The sequence below is a fragment of the Oncorhynchus gorbuscha genome, linkage group LG10 (genome assembly GCF_021184085.1).
Source record: "Oncorhynchus gorbuscha isolate QuinsamMale2020 ecotype Even-year linkage group LG10, OgorEven_v1.0, whole genome shotgun sequence".
NCBI lineage: Eukaryota > Metazoa > Chordata > Actinopteri > Salmoniformes > Salmonidae > Oncorhynchus > Oncorhynchus gorbuscha.
In genome coordinates this window covers 4,184,650-4,200,110 of record NC_060182.1, presented here as the reverse complement: position 1 = coordinate 4,200,110, position 15,461 = coordinate 4,184,650, and the positions used below count along the sequence as shown (strand labels likewise).

At 46.4% G+C, this 15,461-nt stretch overlaps 1 protein-coding gene across 3 annotated transcripts in view; it reads right to left on the bottom strand.

The window, feature by feature from the left end:
- Window positions 1-15,461, bottom strand: part of LOC124044974 (regulator of G-protein signaling 20-like) — an 86,830-nt gene that overhangs the window by 70,758 nt on the left and 611 nt on the right. The gene's annotated exons all lie outside the window — the stretch shown is intronic.

The window sequence follows — 15,461 nt, the reverse complement described above, 5'->3', positions numbered from 1 at the left end:
GTGGACACCATGGTGTATGGAATATAACCTAGGCACAATGCAGAGAATGAATCAGCAGCGACTCGTGTCCAAGCCTTCAAGCTGCTGTGGAGTGTAGCAACTCCTCGAGTATCCCGTTCACATGTTAACGCACCACAACAGAAATCGGTTCCATTTTAACCCTCTGTGTTTATCTGGTCCCTTAGCCTAATATATCGGGCATAAGGACTAGGTCCATTATTACATTCTGTACATGATAGCGGATTTAGTTATCATTGTCATTCAGAGTAGCCTGCCTCTGTTTCAAACAGGGTGCCTTTCATTCGCGGGGGGCAAAAAATGCAACAACTAGCATAGGATGCTAATATGACTAGGATTATGCCTTTAGCTTCTGGACAATGAAAGAAAGTTGAAAACCAATAGAACATGAAGGAAATAGGCTTCTGGTTCTAATGCCATATGGAAGTCTTTATAAAATAATTGCCTCCACGTTTCTACGGTCGGATTTGACTTTGAAGCAAGTGTAACCGGTGTGAAATGGCTAGCTAGTTAGCAGGGGTGTAACCGGTGTGAAATGGCTAGCTAGTTAGCAGGGGTGTAACCGGTGTGAAATGGCTAGCTAGTTAGCGCTGCTGTAACCGGTGTGAAATGGCTAGCTAGTTAGCGCTGCTGTAACCGGTGTGAAATGGCTAGCTAGTTAGCGCTGCTGTAACCGGTGTGAAATGGCTAGCTAGTTAGCGCTGCTGTAACCGGTGTGAAATGGCTAGCTAGTTAGCGCTGCTATAACCGGTGTGAAATGGTTAGCTAGTTAGCGCTGCTGTAACCGGTGTGAAATGGCTAGCTAGTTAGCGCTGCTATAACCGGTGTGAAATGGTTAGCTAGTTAGCGCTGCTGTAACCGGTGTGAAATGGCTAGCAGGTTAGCGCTGCTGTAACCGGTGTGAAATGGCTAGCAGGTTAGCGCTGCTGTAACCGGTATCTTGTACAACAGCTGACTACTAAATGCTAATAGGTTGTTATTTCCTGATAGTCGCTGGCCCGGCCCGGGTGAGCCTGGCTGGCTACTTCATGTTCCTATGGAGAACACTGGCTATGGGAGCGCCGAGGCAGACATAGCCTAGGCTACCAGCCACGCAGTGAGAGAGTGGGACCAGGGAAGGTTTTTTTTTTTTTGAAACTTTTTATTTAACTAGGCAAGTTAAGAACAAATTCTTATTTACAATGACTGCCTAGGAACAGGGGGTTAACTGCCTTGTTCAGGGGCAGAACGACAGATTTTTACCTCATCAGCTCGGGGATTCAATCTAGCAACCTTTCGGTTATTGGTCCAACGCTCTAACTACTAGGCTACCTGCCACCTCTACACTCTAACCACTAGGCTACCTGCCACCTCTACACTCTAACCACTAGGCTACCTGCCACCTCTACACTCTAACCACTAGGCTACCTGCCGCCTCTACACTCTAACCACTAGGCTACCTACCACCTCTACACTCTAACCACTAGGCTACCTGCCACCTCTACACTCTAACCACTAGGCTACCTGCCGCCTCTACACTCTAACCACTAGGCTACCTGCCACCTCTACACTCTAACCACTAGGCTACCTGCCGCCTCTACACTCTAACCACTAGGCTACCTGCCGCCTCTACACTCTAACCACTAGGCTACCTGCCGCCTCTACACTCTAACCACTAGGCTGTAGAAATCCCCAGCTTGGAAGGATTTTGGAGTCATTGTGGACAAGGAAAACAACAACCCGGTAGAATGGATACACAGCCTGCAAAAGTGCCATCAGGTATCTGTTTACAATAATTCCGTTAATTATTGCATTAATTCAGGCTTTCGTTCATTTAAATCTGTGCGGCTGGTAGTTTGTGATTTGAGATGTCAATGTACTGTGTTGCATTGTGAAAATAGGCCTATAGTTCTTCATTCCACGTGACCATTTAGCAGACATTATTATCCAGAGTTACTTACAGTAGCAATTAGGGTTCAGTGCCTGGCTCAAGGGCACATTGACATCTTTTTTACTTAGTCAGTTTGGGGATTTTAACCAGGAACCTTTCAGTTAGTGAAATTGTCTACCCACACAGACAGTGTGGTGAAGAAGGCGCAACAGCGCCTCCTTGACCTCAGGAGGCTGAAGAAATTTGGCTTGTCACCTAAAACCCTCACAAACTTTTACATATGCACAATTGAGAGCATCCTGTTGGGCTGTATGGCCGTCTGGTACGGAGAACTGCACCGGCCACAACCGCAGCACTCTCCAGAGGGTGGTGCGGTCTGCACAGCGCATCACCGGTGGTAAACTACCTGCCTTCCAGGACATCGACAGCACCCGATGTCACAGGAAGGCCAAAAAGATCATCAAGGACAACAACCACTCAAACCACTGCCTGTTCACCCTGTTACCATCCAGAAGGCGAGGTCTGAACAGGTGCATCGAAGCTGGGACCGAGAGACTAAAAAACAGCTTCTATCTCAAGGTGGAATTGTTACATTACATGTTAGATATTGCTGCACTGTCAGAACTAGAAGCACAAGAATCTGCTAATCATGTGTACTTGTATGTGACCAATAACATTTTATGTGATTTGATTTACTGGCCCAACCCTCTTAACCCACTAGGCTACTTGCCAACCAATTCATGGCATGACTTACTTTTATCCAACATAGACATGCAGACAAATCAATTCCCTTATTGAAGCTGGGTTATTGAAGCTGGATTATTGAAGCTGGGTTATTGAAGCTGGGTTATTGAAGCTGGGTGCTGGGGTATTGAAGCTGGGTGCTGGGTTATTGAAGCTGGGGTATTGAAGCTGCGTGCTGGGGTATTGAAGCTGGGTGTTGGGGTATTGAAGCTGGGTTGTTGAAGCTGGGTTATTGAAGCTGGGTGCTGGGTTATTGAAGCTGGGTTATTGAAGCTGGGTTATTAAAGCTGGGTTATTGAAGCTGGGTTATTGAAGCTGGGTTATTGAAGCTGGGTGCTGGGTTATTGAAGCTGGGTGCTTGGGTTATTGATGCTGGGTGCTTGGGTTATTGAAGCTGGGTGTTGGGGTATTGAAGCTGGGTGTTGGGGTATTGAAGCTGGGTGCTGGGGTACTGAAGCTGGGGTATTGAAGCTGGGTGCTTGGGGTATTGAAGCTGGGTGTTGGGTTATTGAAGCTGGGTGCTTGGGTTATTGAAGCTGGGTGTTGGGGAACCTGGGTGTTGGGGTATTGAAGCTGGGTGCTGGGGTATTGAAGCTGGGTGCTTGGGTTATTGAAGCTGGGTGCTGGGGTATTGAAGCTGGGTGCTGGGGTATTGAAGCTGGGTGCTTGGGTTATTGAAGCTGGGTGTTGGGGTATTGAAGCTGGGTGCTGGGGTATTGAAGCTGGGTGTTGGGGTATTGAAGCTGGGTGTTGGGGTATTGAAGCTGGGTGCTTGGGTTATTGAAGCTGGGTGCTGGGTTATTGAAGCTGGGTGCTGGGTTATTGAAGCTGGGTGTTGGGGTGCTGGGTTGTTGAAGCTGGGTGAAGCTGGGTGCTGGGGTATTGAAGCTGGGTGTTGGGGTATTGAAGCTGGGTGCTGGGGTATTGAAGCTGGGTTATTGAAGCTGGGTGCTGGGTTATTGAAGCTGGGTTATTGAAGCTGGGTTATTGAAGCTGGGTTATTGAAGCTGCTAAATGACTTAAATGTAAATGTAAATGTAAAGCTGGGTGCTGGGGTATTGAAGCTGGGTGCTGGGTGCTTGAAGCTGGATGTTGGGGTATTGAAGCTGGGTGCTTGGGTTATTGAAGCTGGGTGTTGGGGTATTGAAGCTGGGTGCTGGGGTATTGAAGCTGGGTGCTGGGGTATTGAAGCTGGGTGCTGGGGTATTGAAGCTGGGTGCTGGGTTATTGAAGCTGGGTTATTGAAGCTGGGTGCTGGGTTATTGAAGCTGGGTTATTGAAGCTGGGTTGTTGAAGCTCGGTGCTGGGTTATTGAAGCTGGGTGCTGGGGTATTGAAGCTGGGTGCTGGGGTATTGAAGCTGGGTGCTGGGTTATTGAAGCTGGGTGCTGGGGTATTGAAGCTGGGTGTTGGGGTATTGAAGCTGGGTGCTGGGGTATTGAAGCTGGGTGCTGGGTTATTGAAGCTGGGTTGTTGAAGCTGGGTGCTGGGTTATTGAAGCTGGGTTATTGAAGCTGGATGCTGGGTAATTGTGAAATCGCCATTCCTGTTAATCTATTCTGCTGTGTAGTTATCATATTCTAACATGCTGACGACACTGAGAAACGCAGGTGTGTCCACGTGCTCCATCACACGCATGTTGAATTTGTCCATCTACACCAGACACCAGACACCATCAGGACACGCAGTTTGAAATATCAACCATAACTCCAAACCAACTAGATTAACTTGGGGACAGGGAAAAACACATATGAAACACTCATGGACATTTAGTTAGTAACTTGCTGTTGCTTAGCTCATTTATCCTGGGATATAAACATTGGGTTGTTATTTTTACCCAAAATGTACAAGGTCCTTTTTTTAGTCTGGTCTTTGTAGAATATCAATCCATTTTGAGTCACACAAAATCATGTGTTCTCTACTCTCACAATAAATCCACAGATAAAATCTCTCCTAGTCTTCTTCTTCTTCTGGACTTTATATGGCGGTTGGCAACCAACTTTAAGGTGCATTACCACCACCAACTGGACTGGAGTGTGGACCTCAGTTCATCTTTCAATCACCCACGTGGGTATATGCTCCTAACAACCAATGAGGAGATGGGAGAGGTGGGACTTGCAGCGCATCAAGCGTCACAAATAGAACCTAGAAAGTTCTATTTTACCACCTGGCTATGCAGACGCTGGTTGAAGCGAGAGGTCGGCATGTAAGGCTGAACGGTGGTTCCAGAAGTGTATATGTTCTCTAAAAGCCAACGTAAATCCCATTGTTCTGATAAAATTAGGTGTTATAATTATTATACAAATGCAGGTAATAAATAACATCAATATAACAGAATGTGTCAAAGAAAAACATTAGAATTTTGCAGTATGTAATTAACAGGAATGACATTTACTCTCACGGGTGACCACTAAGAGCTAGCTGAAAGTCATTCCCCCTAATAAGCCACGCCTCCTGGAAATAACCTAAGGATTACATTTAAAAAATGACCAGGCTGATAGGTCAACCCAGCATGAGAGTAACAAAATACCAAACTGATGGTTGAAATGAACCCATGTTTGGGTAATACCAACAACCCAACCGTCCGTCCTGATGTCGGATATCGGGTAGGGCTCAGACCTGATGTGGCGGCTGAGGCTAAAGATCAACAGGACCCGTGCAGGACTCTGCTCTATGTCCCTTCTTCCCCTTTAAGAAACCGAAGAACAGGAGAGGGAGAGAGGAAAGGGGAACCCCCCAAAAAAGAGGAATAGTGGCAGACAGATGGAGGAAGAGAGTCAGTCAGACTGACTGAGACAGACAGGCACCATCTCTACCCTACAGTCAGACTGAGACAGACAGGCACCATCTCTACCCTACAGTCAGACTGAGACAGACAGGCACCATCTCTACCCTACAGTCAGACTGAGACAGACAGGCACCATCTCTACCCTACAGTCAGACTGAGACAGACAGGCACCATCTCTACCCTACAGTCTGACTGAGACAGACAGGCACCATCTCTACCCTACAGTCAGACTGAGACAGACAGGCACCATCTCTACCCTACAGTCTGACTGAGACAGACAGGCACCATCTCTACCCTACAGTCAGACTGAGACAGACAGGCACCATCTCTACCCTACAGTCAGACTGAGACAGACAGGCACCATCTCTACCCTACAGTCTGACTGAGACAGACAGGCACCATCTCTACCCTACAGTCAGACTGAGACAGACAGGCACCATCTCTACCCTACAGTCTGACTGAGACAGACAGGCACCATCTCTACCCTACAGTCTGACTGAGACAGACAGGCACCATCTCTACCCTACAGTCAGACTGAGACAGACAGGCACCATCTCTACCCTACAGTCAGACTGAGACAGACAGGCACCATCTCTACCCCACAGTCAGACTGACTGAGACAGACAGGCACCATCTCTACCCTACAGTCAGACTGAGACAGACAGGCACCATCTCTACTCTACAGTCAGACTGAGACAGACAGGCACCATCTCTACCCCACAGTCAGACTGAGACAGACAGGCACCATCTCTACCCTACAGTCTGACTGAGACAGACAGGCACCATCTCTACCCTACAGTCAGACTGAGACAGACAGGCACCATCTCTACCCTACAGTCAGACTGAGACAGACAGGCACCATCTCTACCCTACAGTCAGACTGAGACAGACAGGCACCATCTCTACCCTACAGTCTGACTGAGACAGACAGGCACCATCTCTACCCTACAGTCAGACTGAGACAGACAGGCACCATCTCTACTCTACAGTCAGACTGAGACAGACAGGCACCATCTCTACCCCACAGTCAGACTGAGACAGACAGGCACCATCTCTACCCTACAGTCTGACTGAGACAGACAGGCACCATCTCTACCCTACAGTCAGACTGAGACAGACAGGCACCATCTCTACCCTACAGTCAGACTGAGACAGACAGGCACCATCTCTACCCTACAGTCAGACTGAGACAGACAGGCACCATCTCTACCCTACAGTCTGACTGAGACAGACAGGCACCATCTCTACCCTACAGTCAGACTGAGACAGGCAGGCACCATCTCTACCCTACAGTCAGACTGAGACAGACAGGCACCATCTCTACCCTACAGTCAGACTGACTGAGACAGACAGGCACCATCTCTACCCTGCAGTCTGACTGAGACAGACAGGCACCATCTCTACCCTACAGTCAGACTGAGACAGACAGGCACCATCTCTACCCTACAGTCAGACTGAGACAGACAGGCACCATCTCTACCCTACAGTCAGACTGAGACAGACAGGCACCATCTCTACCCTACAGTCAGACTGAGACAGACAGGCACCATCTCTACCCTACAGTCTGACTGAGACAGACAGGCACCATCTCTACCCTACAGTCAGACTGAGACAGGCAGGCACCATCTCTACCCTACAGTCTGACTGAGACAGACAGGCACCAAATCTAGACAATAGTAAGGTTTAGTATAGTATATAATAGTATAGTAAGGTTTAGTATAGTATATAATAGTATAGTAAGGTTTAGTATAGTATATAATAGTATAGTAAGGTTTAGTATAGTATATAATAGTATAGTAAGGTTTAGTATAGTATAATAATAGTATAGTAAGGTTTAGTATAGTATATAATAGTATAGTAAGGTTTAGTATAGTATATAATAGTATAGTAAGGTTTAGTATAGTATATAATAGTATAGTAAGGTTTAGACAGAGGCTGAGGATGTGGCCTGACGGTAGGAGAACAGAGCAAGATATCTTTCTGCAGAGTGACATGAATGAGTCACATACTTCCTCTGGAGGAGGGCGCCCTGTCTCATCATATCCTGTTTCTCTCTGATGTACACTGTACTGACAGAGGTATAGAGGTATAGTGTACTGACAGAGGTATAGTGTACTGACAGAGGTATAGTGTACTGACAGAGGTATAGTGTACTGACAGAGGTATAGTGTACTGACAGAGGTATAGTGTACTGACAGAGGTATAGTGTACTGACAGAGGTATAGAGGTATAGTGTACTGACAGAGGTATAGAGGTATAGTGTACTGACAGAGGTATAGAGGTATAGTGTACTGACAGAGGTATAGTGTACTTCTGGGAAGGCTTTCCACTAGATGTTGGAACATTGCTGCTATAACAGCCTCCACTCTTCTGGGAAGGCTTTCCACTAGATGTTGGAACATTGCTGCTATAACAGCCTCCACTCTTCTGGGAATGATTTCCACTAGATGTTGGAATATTGCTGCAGGGATTTGCTTCCATTCAGTCACAAGAGCATTAGTGAGGTCGGGAACTGATGTTGAGGGCGATTAGGCCTGGCTCGCAGTCTGCGTTTCAATTCATCCCAAAGGTGTTCGATGGGCCAGTCAAGTTCTTCCACAACTATCACAACAAAACCAATTCTGTATGGACCTCGCTTTGTGCATGGGGGCATTGTCATGCTGAAACAGGAAAGGTCCTTCCCCAGACTGTTGTCACAAAGTTGGAAGCACAGTATCGTCTAGAATGTCATTGTATGCTGTAGTGTTGAGATTTCCCTTCACTGGAACTAAGGGGCCTGAACCATTATTCCTCCTCCACCAAACTTTACAGTCGGCACTACGAATTTGGGCAGGTAGCGTTCTCCTGGCATCCGCCAAACCCAGATTCGTCCGTCAGGACTGCCAGATGGTGAAGCGTGATTCATCACTCCAGAAACCCATTTCATGAAGCTCCTGACGATCAGTTCTTGTGCTGACGTTGCTTCCATTACATTACATTTAAGTCATTTAGCAGACGCTCTTATCCAGAGCGACTTACTTCCAGAGGCAGTTTGGAACTCGGGAGTGAGTATTGCATCTGGGGACAAGACCATTTTAACGTGCTTCAGCACTTGGCCGTCCTATTCTTTGAGCTTAGTAAGTGAGCTTGTTTGGCCGACGACTTTGTTGCTGAGCCGTTGTTGCTCCTAGACGTTTTAATCTCACAATAACAGCACTTACAGTTGACCAGGGTAGCTCTAGCAGGGCAAAATATGACACACTGACTTGTTGGAAAGGTGGCATCCTATGTCGGTGCCACGTTGAAAGTCAATGAGCTCTTCAGTACGGACCATTCTACTGCCAATGTTTGTCTGTGGAGATTGCATGGCGGTGTACTTTATTTTATACACCTGTCAGCAACTGGTGTGGCTGAAATAGCCTGAATCCACTCATTTGAAGGGGTGTCCACTTTTACGTGAGGCTTCTCTTCGGTCGTTACATTTACATTTACATTACATTACATTTAAGTCATTTAGCAGACGCTCTTATCCAGAGCGACTTACAAATTGGTGCATTCACCTTATGACATCCAGTGGGACAGTCACTTAACAATAGTGCATCTAAAACTTAGAACAATAAATAAAACCTTTGATCACCAAAATGATGTCATCAAACGATAGAATGATCAATGAATCATTTTAACGATAGAATGATCAATGAATCATTTTAGCATATTTAATGTGTTTGAATATGAAATAAACTGTCAGCTTTTATAATGCCCGAAAGAAACGTTTAGGTTTCCTAACACATCAAATCATTCTATCAAGATGCTGAATTAAATAAATCATATTTCTCCAATCCTATTCCAGAGACATCATTATAACATTGTGGTGTATAATTTTACTGCGAGGTGTTACTATTACTGTAGGCTAGGAGTTACTATTACTGTAGGCTAGGAGTTACTATTACTGTAGGCTAGGAGTTACTATTACTGTAGGCTAGGAGTTACTATTACTGTAGGCTAGGAGTTACTATTACTGTAGGCTAGCTGTTACTATTACTGTAGGCTAGGAGTTACTATTACTGTAGGCTAGGAGTTACTATTACTGTAGGCTAGGAGTTACTATTACTGTAGGCTAGGTGTTACTATTACTGTAGGCTAGGTGTTACTATTACTGTAGGCTAGGTGTTACTATTACTGCGTAGTGATCGGCAATGCTCGTGCACTCGAAAGACACTCAGCCGAGGCGGAAAAAATAGGAATCTTATTATTTTGGTGAACTCAGCTCTGCCCCAAGCCCTTTACCTAAACTGACTTGACCTGCCCTGAGGCTAACAAGGTCAGAACAGAGTCATGGGTTATTCTCTAGTGGATCTAGCCTTCCTTTCTCCTTCTATTGTCTAGTGGATCTAGCCTTCCTTTCTCCCTCTATTCTCTAGTGGATCTAGCCTTCCTTTCTCCTTCTATTCTCTAGTGGATCTAGCCTTCCTTTCTCCTTCTATTCTCTAGTGGATCTAGCCTTCCTTTCTCCTTCTATTGTCTAGTGGATCTAGCCTTCCTTCCTCCTTCTATTCTCTAGTGGATCTAGCCTTCCTATCTCCTTCTATTCTCTAGTGGATCTAGCCTTCCTCCCTCCTTCTATTCTCTAGTGGATCTAGCCTTCCTTCCTCCTTCTATTCTCTAGTGGATCTAGCCTTCCTTTCTCCCTCTATTCTCTAGTGGATCTAGCCTTCCTTCCTCCTTCTATTCTCTAGTGGATCTATCCTTCCTTTCTCCTTCTATTCTCTAGTGGATCTGGCCTTCCTTCCTCCTTCTATTCTCTAGTGGATCTAGCCTTCCTTTCTCCTTCTATTCTCTAGTGGATCTGGCCTTCCTTCCTCCTTCTATTCTCTAGTGGATCTAGCCTTCCTTTCTCCTTCTATTCTCTAGTGGATCTAGCCTTCCTTTCTCCTTCTATTCTCTAGTGGATCTAGCCTTCCTTTCTCCTTCTATTCTCTAGTGGATCTAGCCTTCCTTTCTCCTTCTATTCTCTAGTGGATCTAGCCTTCCTTTCTCCTTCTATTCTCTAGTGGATCTGGCCTTCCTTCCTCCTTCTATTCTCTAGTGGATCTAGCCTTCCTTTCTCCTTCTATTCTCTAGTGGATCTGGCCTTCCTTTCTCCTTCTATTCTCTAGTGGATCTAGCCTTCCTTCCTCCTTCTATTCTCTAGTGGATCTGGCCTTCCTTTCTCCTATTCTCTAGTGGATCTGGCCTTCCTATCTCCTTCTATTCTCTAGTGGATCTGGCCTTCCTTCCTCCTTCTATTCTCTAGTGGATCTAGCCTTCCTTTCTCCTTCTATTCTCTAGTGGATCTAGCCTTCCTTCCTCCTTCTATTGTCTAGTGGATCTAGCCTTCCTTTCTCCTTCTATTCTCTAGTGGATCTGGCCTTCCTTCCTCCTTCTATTCTCTAGTGGATCTAGCCTTCCTATCTCCCTCTATTCTCTAGTGGATCTGGCCTTCCTTTCTCCTTCTATTCTCTAGTGGATCAAGCCTTCCTTCTTCTATTCTCTAGTGGATCAAGCCTTCCTTCTTCTATTCTCTAGTGGATCAAGCCTTCCTTCTTCTATTCTCTAGTGGATCTAGCCTTCCTTTCTCCTTCTATTCTCTAGTGGATCTAGCCTTCCTTTCTCCTTCTATTCTCTAGTGGATCTAGCCTTCCTTCCTCCTTCTATTCTCTAGAGGATCTATCCTTCCTTTCTCCTTCTATTCTCTAGTGGATCAAGCCTTCCTTCTTCTATTCTCTAGTGGATCTGGCCTTCCTTTCTCCTTCTATTCTCTAGTGGATCTAGCCTTCCTTTCTCCTTCTATTCTCTAGTGGATCTAGCCTTCCTCCCTCCTTCTATTCTCTAGTGGATCTAGCCTCCCTTCCTCCTTCTATTCTCTAGTGGATCTAGCCTTCCTCCCTCCTTCTATTCTCTAGTGGATCTAGCCTTCCTATCTCCTTCTATTCTCTAGTGGATCTGGCCTTCCTTTCTCCTTCTATTCTCTTGTGGATCTAGCCTTCCTTTCTCCTTCTATTCTCTAGTGGATCTAGCCTTCCTTTCTCCTTCTATTCTCTAGTGGATCTAGCCTTCCTCCCTCCTTCTATTCTCTAGTGGATCAAGCCTTCCTTCTTCTATTCTCTAGTGGATCTAGCCTTCCTTTCTCCTTCTATTCTCTAGTGGATCTAGCCTTCCTTTCTCCTTCTATTCTCTAGTGGATCTAGCCTTCCTCCCTCCTTCTATTCTCTAGTGGATCAAGCCTTCCTTCTTCTATTCTCTAGTGGATCTGGCCTTCCTTCCTCCTTCTATTCTCTAGTGGATCTAGCCTTCCTTTCTCCTTCTATTCTCTAGTGGATCTAGCCTTCCTCCCTCCTTCTATTCTCTAGAGGATCTAGCCTTCCTTCTTCTATTCTCTAGTGGATCTGGCCTTCCTTCCTCCTTCTATTGTCTAGTGGATCTAGCCTTCCTCCCTCCTTCTATTCTCTAGTGGATCTGGCCTTCCTTTCTCCTTCTATTCTCTAGTGGATCTAGCCTTCCTCCCTCCTTCTATTCTCTAGTGGATCAAGCCTTCCTTCTTCTATTCTCTAGTGGATCAAGCCTTCCTCCTTCTATTGTCTAGTGGATCTAGCCTTCCTCCCTCCTTCTATTCTCTAGTGGATCTAGCCTTCCTTTCTCCTTCTATTCTCTAGTGGATCTAGCCTTCCTCCCTCCTTCTATTCTCTAGTGGATCAAGCCTTTCTCCTTCTATTCTCTAGTGGATCTAGCCTTCCTCCTTCTATTGTCTAGTGGATCTAGCCTTCCTTCCTCCTTCTATTCTCTTGGACTAAGGAAACTATACACCAGATGTATCTTGTTGCAGTAATAATAGTCTATAGTTAAGCCTTTCACTTCTCTCACTGCCCAGGGGTCCCCTTTTGTAAGGGGAAGATACTTTCGACACCACTTAGTATCAGATAAATACTTTTTCCCGCATCCCAAATAGCACCGTATTCCCTACATAGTGCACTACTATTAACCAGAGCCCTATGGGTAGTAGTGCACTGTATAGGAAATAGTGTTCCATTTGGGCCTTTATCTACACTAGAAACGGAACATGCAACTGCAACATGTTGCAGTCCATACGAGGAAATCAGTCAATTGAAATACATTCATTAGGCCCTAATCTATGGATTTCACATGACTGGGAATACAGATATGCATCAGTTGGACACAGGTACCTTTAAAAAGGGTTGGGACTTGGATTAGAAAACCAGTCAGTATCTGGTGTGACCATTTGCCTCATGCAGCACGACACATCTCCTTCACATTGAGTTGATCAGGCTGTTGATTGGTGGCCTGTTGGAATGTTGTCCCACTTCTCTTCAATGGCTGTGCGAAGTTGCTTGATATTGTCGGGAACTGGAACACGCTGTCGTACGCGTTGATCCAGAGCATCCCAAACATGCTCAATGGGAGACATGTCTGGTTAGTATGCAGGCCATGGAAAAACTGGGACATTTTCAGCATCCAGGAATTGTGCAGATTGCGACATGGGGCATTATCATACTGAGACATGAGGTGATGGCGGTGGATGAATGGCACGACGATGGGCCTCAGGATCTCGTCACGGTATCTCTGTGTATTAAAATTGCCATTGATAAAATGCAATTGTGTTCGTTGTCCGTAGCTTATGTCTGCCCCATACCATAACCCCACCGTGGGGCCCTCTGTTCACAACGTTGACATCAGCAAACCGTTCACCCACACCTCCACCGTGGGGCCCTCTGTTCACAACCGTTCACCCACACCTCCACCGTGGGGCCCTCTGTTCACAACCGTTCACCCACACCTCCACCGTGGGGCCCTCTGTTCACAACCGTTCACCCACACCTCCACCGTGGGGCCCTCTGTTCACAACCGTTCACCCACACCTCCACCGTGGGGCCCTCTGTTCACAACCGTTCACCCACACCTCCACCGTGGGGCCCTCTGTTCACAACCGTTCACCCACACCTCCACCGTGGGGCCCTCTGTTCACAACCGTTCACCCACACCTCCACCGTGGGGCCCTCTGTTCACAACCGTTCACCCACACCTCCACCGTGGGGCCCTCTGTTCACAACCGTTCACCCACACCTCCACCGTGGGGCCCTCTGTTCACAACGGTGACCACGCTATACACCCTGTCTGCCATCTGCTCGGTACAGCTGAAACCAGGATTCATCGGCGAACAGCATCGAAGTTGAGTATGTTGCTCACTGAAGCCGGTTTACGACGCCGAACTGCAGTCAGGTCGAGACCCCGGCGAGGATGACGAGCACGCAGATTAGCTTCCCTGAGACGGTTTCTGACAGTTTCATCAGCTGTCCGGGTGGCCGGTGTCAGACGATCCTGCAGGTGAAGAAGCCTGGAGTACCTGGGATGGTGTGGTTACACGTGGTCTACAGGTGTGAGGCCGGTTGGACGTACTGCCAAATTCTGTAAAATGACGTCTGATGATAGAGAAATTAACATTAAATTCTCTGGCAACAGCTCTGGTGGACATTCCTGAATTCAGCAAGCCAATTGCACGCTCCCTCAAAACTTGAGACATCTGTGGCATTGTGTTGCGTGATAAAACTGCACACGTATTGTCCCCAGCACAAGGTGCACCTGTGTAATGTTCATGCTGTGTAATCAGCAAAGGAGAAATGCTCACTAACAGGGATGGAATTAAATGCGTTCATACAATTTTAGAAATGTCATATATTAAATGTTAGCATATCCTTTCATGCCAGATGTCTCTGTTGCTCTTTTCTCACCAACCTACAATAGAATCCTCGGTGAGAGAGCAATCTGTCAAAAATAACGGAAAAGGTTTTAGGTAACTCTTGATTTCTGTTATTAATCACGTGCAGCAAAGTCCTATCAGACATTTCAGTCATTTAAAAAAAAACTAGAAAATGTAGATGGACTTTGACTGACTTATTAAAGATGTTTTCATTGCAAACTGTGGGTTTGGTCTGATCTGTGTGCCCAAAATGCAGTTCGCAACCCCCCCCCCCCCTCATATTCAGAAGCGCGTCCTCGGGAGATTGGTACGCACGAACATGTTTCAAAAGCGCTTCGCCGCCACGCGACACCGGTGCCCCGCATCCCTCACCTTCCTCCGCTCCACGGGGACGCGCTCACCGGCGCCGCTCACAACAAATTCATTCAATCGAACGTCTCGTGCATGAGTCACGAACGCGCTTTACTACACGACGAGTTTGGGAGGAAAGGTGTAGGCAGACAGTCACATATCCTCCTCATAAATGATTCACACGCGTCTAAACGAACAATATGAGGGTTAAAAGACTATTATTTCTGTTACCTGCAACACAGATGTTATCTCGGCCCATCAATAGGATATCTGACAAAACAAACTTCCTAACGAACAATGATGATCTTTTCAATTTGCACTTCCTAGACCGAGATGCCCGACTTGAGAATAAAACATGTATTGCCCCCCCCCCCCCCTCCCACTACCGGTAGGCTACATATCAAACACTAAAGGACACTATAACCCATAAGAATAACTACCGATACAAGTTTGGCTAGGATGAGAAGAGCATCACGATTTTTGGCGTAGAACAAAATCACAAAACCTCACTCTCGCATAAGCCTATTATATTGCGCGAGGAGAACCGACAGATGTCACACGCAACAAAATGTACGAAATTGGACAAACGTGACAAATACAAAAAAAAACGTTTGCACTATATACCCCCCCCCCGTCGGATTCCTTCTTCCGCTCCTGTGGGGTTTACATATAACCAACCCAGGAAACATCCAACTTGGCTGCTCAAATGATCTGCTTTCAATATTACTGTTAGCGGGCTGTGAACATGTTTTACGCTCGTTATAAAGAAGACAAAATACATCATATCAGTGGTACCGAGAGAGAGCGAGAGAGAGAGAGAGAGAGAGAGAGAGAGAGAGAGAGAGAGAGAGAGAGAGAGAGAGAGAGAGAGAGAGAGAGAGAGAGAGAGAGAGAGAAATCATAGCCGAGCAAAATTGAACAGACTGACATCTCCATATTGTATATTGTACTACTATGGAT